Source organism: Eucyclogobius newberryi, unplaced genomic scaffold (assembly GCF_026437365.1).
Source record: "Eucyclogobius newberryi isolate DKJ021-1_F unplaced genomic scaffold, fEucNew1.0.hap1 SCAF_6, whole genome shotgun sequence".
NCBI classification, from domain to species: Eukaryota; Metazoa; Chordata; class Actinopteri; order Gobiiformes; family Gobiidae; genus Eucyclogobius; species Eucyclogobius newberryi.
The window spans coordinates 9,181,508-9,188,885 of NW_027316278.1; positions in this window are offsets into that span (position 1 = coordinate 9,181,508).

The following is a 7,378-nucleotide window of genomic DNA, read 5'->3' on the forward strand; positions in this document are numbered from 1 at the left end:
GGGCGCTCCGGGGGGCCTCGCCAGCGCCTTTGACATCTTCAACTCGAGTCTGATCTTGAAGTTAGTCGGGTTGGGGCCACTGCGCTGCGTAATAAAATGGTTGTTATTGTTATTATAGCCTCAGTGGATGGAACAACCCGGTGCGTAAAGGAGAAAGAACACGTCCACGAAGAGTCCCCGCGAAAGCCTTTGACATTGTCAACTTGTTTCCTCTAGAACTTTTGCCGATTTGAGCCGTTGCGCTGCGTAAAAATGAATAAAAAAGATGGTTGAAAAGCCACTCCAGATGCGTCCGATCCAAACCGTGTGAAAATCGTCCCGTGCGTGATTCCCCCGCCAAAGCCGCGCGCGCGCTCGTCTCTCCCGCGCGCTCCTCGCTCTGTGGATGTCACTGATGCTCCGCGCTTGGCTCGCGCCTCCTCCGAGTCTCAGCTGCTGCGTGCGCGCAACTGGCCGCGAGCCCTCAGGAGGATGTGACGCAGAGAGGTGTGTGTGTGTGTGTGTGGGTGCGTGTGTGTCTGTGTGTGTGTCTGTGTGTGCGTGTGTGTGTGCCTGTGTGTGTGTGTGTGTGCGTGTGTGTGTGCGTGTGTGCGTGTTGTGTATCTGTCTGTGTGTCTGTTTGTTTGTGTGTGTGTATGCGTCTGCGTGCGTGTGCGTGTGTGTGTGTGCGTCTGCGTGTGTGTGCGTGTGCGTCTGCGTGCGTGTGCGTGTGTATGTGTGTGCGTCTGCGTGTGTGTGCGTGTGCGTGTGCGTGTGTGTGTGTGTGAGTGTGTGTGTTGCTTGGACACTGACGTTACTCTTCTTAGTATTTGATCATTATCGGTGTCACAATAGGTGATGCTGTGGAAAAAGTGGAAAAATGGCACAAAAAAACAAAAAGAGTCACATTTTGGTGTTAAATGTTGGACGTTTTGGTCATTTTCTTCAAAAACTACAAACATCATCAAAACCACATTCTGACGGGTAAATCTGTTTTTTATTAGATATGTTTCAAAGATGAATCTACAATATACAAGTAGAAAAGAACTTTAGGTTTCCATTTCATTAAACAGTTTGAATATGACAATGATGTGTGTTATATATGTGTCTATGTATTGTATTTATTGAGGCTTTAAATCTGCCAAATTTGCCTCTTCTGACAGAAGTACGGCGCCCGCAAAGGCTCATAGTGAGATGTGTTTGTCCATGTTTCCCTGGAGCCGTGAGGCCCTGAATGCTCCGCGATGCTCGGGGCCCGAGTGTCGAGTTGAGGCCGAGCCAAAGAGAACTGTGGCTCTGGGCATGAGACTGTGGAGACGTGTCTGGGGAAGGTTCTGAGTCTCACTGTCAGAGCCCGCGAGACACAGCGCTCACTGTCTCTGTGACTCAACGTGGCTCCGGAGCAAAACAACGCTCACATTCCAATGCAAAAAGATACAAAAAATGAATCTTACAAATGTTTAATCAACAAATCGAAAAAGTGAAACATTTTTACTTCCCCAAACCTTCGCTGCTCCTCTCCTCCTGCAGTGTTACTAGATTAAGTGGACTTTGCCTGATCCGTGTGTTTCTGTGGGTCGCCGTGGTGATAGGTGAATGTCAGCCTTTAAGCCGATCAGATGCATAAGGCACATCCTCTGGGGACATCTTGTCACAACCACCTCCAGCTCCTCCAGGGCTATTTTTACACCGCTATTTATAGGAACCAAGAGTCAGCGATGAGCTAAATGTGGAGCCACTCACACAGTTCACACCAACATGGAGACCACTGCTGCGTCAAAGCTCAGGTCAGAGGAGGAGGAGAGGAGAGAGGGAGGAGGAGGAGAGGAGGAGGAGGAGGAGGAGAGGAGGAGAGGAGAGAGGGAGGAGGAGGAGAGGAGGAGGAGGAGGAGGAGGAGAGAGGGAGAAGGAGGAGAGGAGGAGGAGGAGGAGGAGAAGAGGAGAGAGGGAGGAGGAGGAGAGGAGGAGGAGGAGGAGGAGAAGAGGAGAGAGGAGAGAGGGAGAAGGAGGAGAGGAGGAGGAGGAGGAGGAGAAGAGGAGAGAGGGAGGAGGAGGAGAGGAGGAGGAGGAGGAGGAGAAGAGGAGAGAGGGAGGAGGAGGAGAGGAGGAGGAGGAGGAGAAGAGGAGGAGAGGAGAGAGGGAGGAGGAGAGAGGGAGGAGGAGGAGGAGAAGAGGAGGAGAGGAGAGAGGGAGGAGGAGAGAGGGAGGAGGAGGAGGAGGAGAGGGAGGAGGAGAGAGGGAGGAGGAGGAGGAGGAGAGGAGGAGAGAGGGAGCAAGAGAAGAGAGGAGGAGGAGAGAGGAGGAGGAGGAGGAGAGAGGGAGCAGGAGGAGAGGGGAGGAGGAGGAGAGGGGGAGGGGGAGAGAGGGAGGAGAGAGGAGTAGGAGGAGAGGGGGAGCTGGAGGAGAGGAGGAGGAGAGGAGAGAGGGAGGAGGAGGAGGAGGAGGAGGAGGAGGAGGAGGAGGAGGAGGAGGAGGAGAGAGGGAGGAGAGAGGAGTAGGAGGAGAGGGGGAGCAGGAGGAGAGGAGGAGGAGGAGGAGAGGGGGAGGGGGAGAGAGGGAGGAGAGAGGAGTAGGAGGAGAGGAGGAGGAGAGGAGAGAGGGAGGAGGAGGAGCAGGAGGAGAGGAGGAGGAGCAGGAGGAGGAGAGAGGGATTTGTTTATTTTGGAAAATAAGTTAAATGAATAAAATGAATAAAATGAATGAAATGAATGAAATGAATGAAATGAATGAAATGAATGAAATGAATAAATACGTGTATATATATATATATATATATATATATATATATATATATATATATATATATATATATATATTTTAATTAGAGAAGGAGTATGGGCGTGTATGGGTGAAAGCTTCCAATGTCGGAGCAATGGCGAGAAAACAACTGGTTAAATTTGGCACATGACGTCCCCTTCATCATGTCACATTAAATCTCTTTGGGAGGAGGTTACTTAAGTACTTAAATACCAGATTCCGGGTGTATTACTGTCTTCAAAGCGTTATCAGAAACAGCAGGGACATTATTATATCATTATCAGACACAATGTGGGCCGACTGACAGATTACACCGATGCCCGTCTCCCACTCGGCTCATCTGCGCACGAGGACCACACCAGAGAATTATATGAAGCAGTTAAGATACTTACAGATGTGGGAGGGGTTTGGGAAAACTTCAAATACAGTTCATTAGACAAAGTGAGGACATAAACGCGTGTACATGTGCATACTCCATTAGTCAAATCATAGTAATTATGTGGTAACTGCAAGATCGAATGTTTGAATGTAATTATTCTAAACAGAGCGGACCAAAGTATAGGTTACGTCTATTTTTAAAAACTAAAACACATTTGTCAAGTTTTTATCAAGACTTCTCATAGTTTTTGTAACGAATTGTTTTTTTAATCTGCAAAAATATTGAGAAAACTGTGGGGATAAATGTGTAAAAAATGTAAAACGGTAAAACTGTCCAAAAAATGAAAAGAACAGAGATTTGTTTCAGTATAAGCTACACATTTTACAGAAAAACTTATTCTATTTCATGTTTTTTTTTCTCACAGATAAGAAGAGATATCTTGTGGTATGTTTTTTTTTTTATCATTTCGTACCTTTCGATCCTTTTTCCTATCGTCTGTGTTAAAGTGAGCCCCGGACTGCGGCGTTACTGTCTGCAGGTCGTTCAGACTGAGGAGGAGGATAAAAGCGCTTCTTCCCAACTGTATTTTATGTAACACAAAACAATGGGAATCCACCTCTGAGAATATCCCTCCCTACACATGCTTGGATAAAAAAAAAAGTTTAAAATACAGTTATAAGAAAGGACTTGAAAACGTCTCAAAGAAGTTGTAGAACGTGTAATTGTTCAGCACAATCATAGCTCTTTTACAGCAAATGGTTGTGAGATTAAAGGTGGTATGGACGATTTTTTTCAGCAAATTTTTTATTATATTTCCTCGTGGCGTGGATAAATCATTTGTCCTGTCACGTATCAATCATAAAACGCACCTACCGCTCACCTGCAGCCGAGTGCGGTTCCTCCTCACGTTTCCGCGTGCCTAAGCGCATGGATCTATCATAATATAGTTCCCTCAGTGTACGGGGCAAAATGAAGACGGAGAAAGACAGTTCGAGCTGACGCAGAAGTGGACAGAAATCTATGGGAGACGAGCGATGCGATGCGCTCCGTTGCGCTAATAAACAAACGCACGTGTGTGTTGTATCGGTCCGCACGGGGGAGTGCGCATGCGCACTTCCACCTGCGTTCTCAAATCGCCGAAAAATCGTCCATACCGCCTTTAACTATAGTGAAAATGACTTAAAAATATCACTTTATGTTGCTAAATGACACAATAGAAAAAAAAGAACAGCTAATCCTTTTTATTTTAAGTTTGTGAATAGTAGTAGACAAAATACAAACTAATAAAAACAACCAGTTAATTTGAATTCACATATTTTGCAGTGAATAAACGTATAATACATGTTCTTGCTTGTATCTTGTACTTTTTCATATGATAGTGACTTTGGTCGTGTGCTTCTCTTTTGGACGTGTGCCCGGGCTGGTTGGCTCTACAGGTCAAGTCAAAACCAGCTTGGGGCTGAAGGTCTTATATAAAAGAGTAAAATGAAATATTCGGTGTCTCTGTCTTCTTCATGTTTCAGAAGAGTGAACCCTCAGGCCAAGAGCAGCCTTTGTTCCAGTTTCTCTTCTTCTTCATCATAAGAAGAAACCATTGTCAGGACTCTGATCTGAATGAACTTTGAAGCGAACATGTTTTAGTCCATAGAATACAATACCGTCTGAATGTGAATATAAATATGAAACTTTGCTCAGACTATTTGACATCAGCTCTACTCGTTAGGTAGGAGCTTCTCAAAGGGGGAAATGTGTTGTATTTCACAGACGTGCTTCCCAAAGTGGACATCATTTCTTAATAATCTTGGTGTCCAATAGCCTCCTGAAGTAAACGTTGTGTTGATGGATGGAATGTTATCTGTACAAATGTGTCAGTTCTGGTCCACGAGATGCAGTGTGACTGAAGATTGAATGAATAAGACTCATGCAAAACAAAATGTGAAACAATTTCAACATTATGCAAAAACATAAACAATTTGAACAGTGCAAATTGAAATAAATAAAAAGGATACGTTTTTTTAGATTGTTCCATCTCTGGTAAGTAATTTGGAGATTTTGATCAGCTCTTGGAAATAAAGCCCTCTCCCTCCCTCTGCCCCTCTGCAGATGTCACAAACTTACCTGAGGCGAACAGGCTCAGACATGGATAAAGGGATAAAGAACCCAAAGAGTGTCTGTGGTGATGGATCTCTCAATGGGGTTCAGTGCAAGTGCATTTTTATTCCATGTTTATTCCCTTCAACACAATATTGTACATTATTCTGACGAAATGACAATTTATATGTTATAAATATATCAAGTAAAACAGTTGAATTTTGTGTTTAAATGTTAGAGCAGTAGTTTTCAGCACCATGGACAGAGGTGGAGAAAGAAATTAAATGTATTGTTTTAACCACCATGTGAAAGCTATAGAAAAATCCAGAAATGATCCAAGACTGATTGATTGTCCATCCTTATGTAAAAAACATTTCCATGAAATAATTTGCTCAACTTTAACATACATAAAGGTTCTCTTATTTCATCTTATACACAGCACATCAGTGTTTATTCTACTGCGGTTTGCCCTCAGTCAACTCCATCTTCTACACAGCTCTTACATCACTTTAAATGACATCTCAGGTCTATGTGTGTATCATCTATTTAACTGATCCCTTTCACTAACACTAATGTGCCTCCTACTGTATTTCCTATCGCCGCCGCAGCCACGGGGGGAAAGTAGAACGCAGGTAGGTGGATGCTGAGCCGAACCGTAATTACAAAGTTTCATAAGCCGTTTGAAATTACGGTGGAGGTGCCATTTGAGAGGACCACTAAAAGCACATGACATTTTGCTTTATGGCTTTTTTCTTTTTAATGACAGAGCGGGAGAAACACGTCAGAAGTCACAGCCCCCACGCTCAGTAGATAGCCATAGGGCAGGCTATCTTTAGACCGCCACCCGACTGTCACAGAAAGGCACGGCACAGGCAGCGGTGGGTTTTGATAAGCATAAATAGATGAGTCAAAGTGATTAAGCGAAGATATGTTTAATAGACTTAGTTATTGCATTGCCTAAGTGGTAGAACATGTCGTCCAGAGATGGATTTATTGAGTCACTCTTTCACTTTAAAATAATATTACTCAAGTAGATGTACAACATAAAGGTCCAAAGGATTACTCAAGTACAAGTAATGAAGTATTTGGAGACATGACTAGCAGTATTGAGTCACTTTGGACGTACAATGCATTTAAAATCTGATTTGTGATTTGTAGGCTATTGTAATCAGACAGACAAAACATTAAAGGATGAACAGGTTCTGGTATTTTCAAAGAATAGATACGGAAATGGCCAAAAAACAACCGTATCTGAAGATATGAGGCGTAAGAAGAAGGGCAAATGTTAAAATAATTTGTCAACGTAAAGCTTTTGTCACTAAAATTGCTCTAAGTGGGAAGAGCAACCCAAACTTTCAGAGTACTATTACCTCGAGCAAACACAAAAGACAAGACCACTTTGAACCGTAACTGAAGTATATTATATTGAGTATATTTTACACAATGACAGACTTTCAAATTAAGCTCATGTAGAAAACGTTTCACATCGAGGAGCCGTTCTCGCACCGTCACCAGTGTGAGCCACAAACTAACGTCTGTCGAACGTTTCCTGCAAGGCGAGTTTATTGCTTTGCCTGGAAAGTTCCACAGTGCGGCATTACACTTATCAACCTCCAAAGAGACATGAAGATAGGTCAGTTAGGTCAGCTCTGTGGAGAGGCGAGCACGTACAACACAAGTACGTTTTTCAATTTAACAGCAATTACATCTAGCAATAAAACACCTGAATGAATGCGAAATAGGTTTTGATTGGCATTTTATATGTGGTAAAAAATGTGTTTATGAATCATTTTTATTGTGGTATCGGAATCACTATCGAGTACCGGCTGTTGTCTAGACTGTGTGAGACTGGATGAGTTTATAGTATATACCGTATTTTCAATTTACTTTTTTCATAGTTTTGGCCGGGGTGCGACTTATACTCCGGAGCGACTTATATGTGATATTATTTGTTATTTTCACATGACAACCACAAGAGGGCGCTCTAGGCTCAAAGCGACGCAGAAGAAGAATCTGCACTTCCTCTACCTCTGGAGTTTGTGGACTTGTTTAGAAGTGACACAGAGGAAGAAGAATTCAGTGGATTTAGTGATTTGGGGTAAAACTGATGCTTGTTAGCGTGTTCTTTATGCTATAGTTATCTGAATAACTGTTAATATGTTACGTTAACAT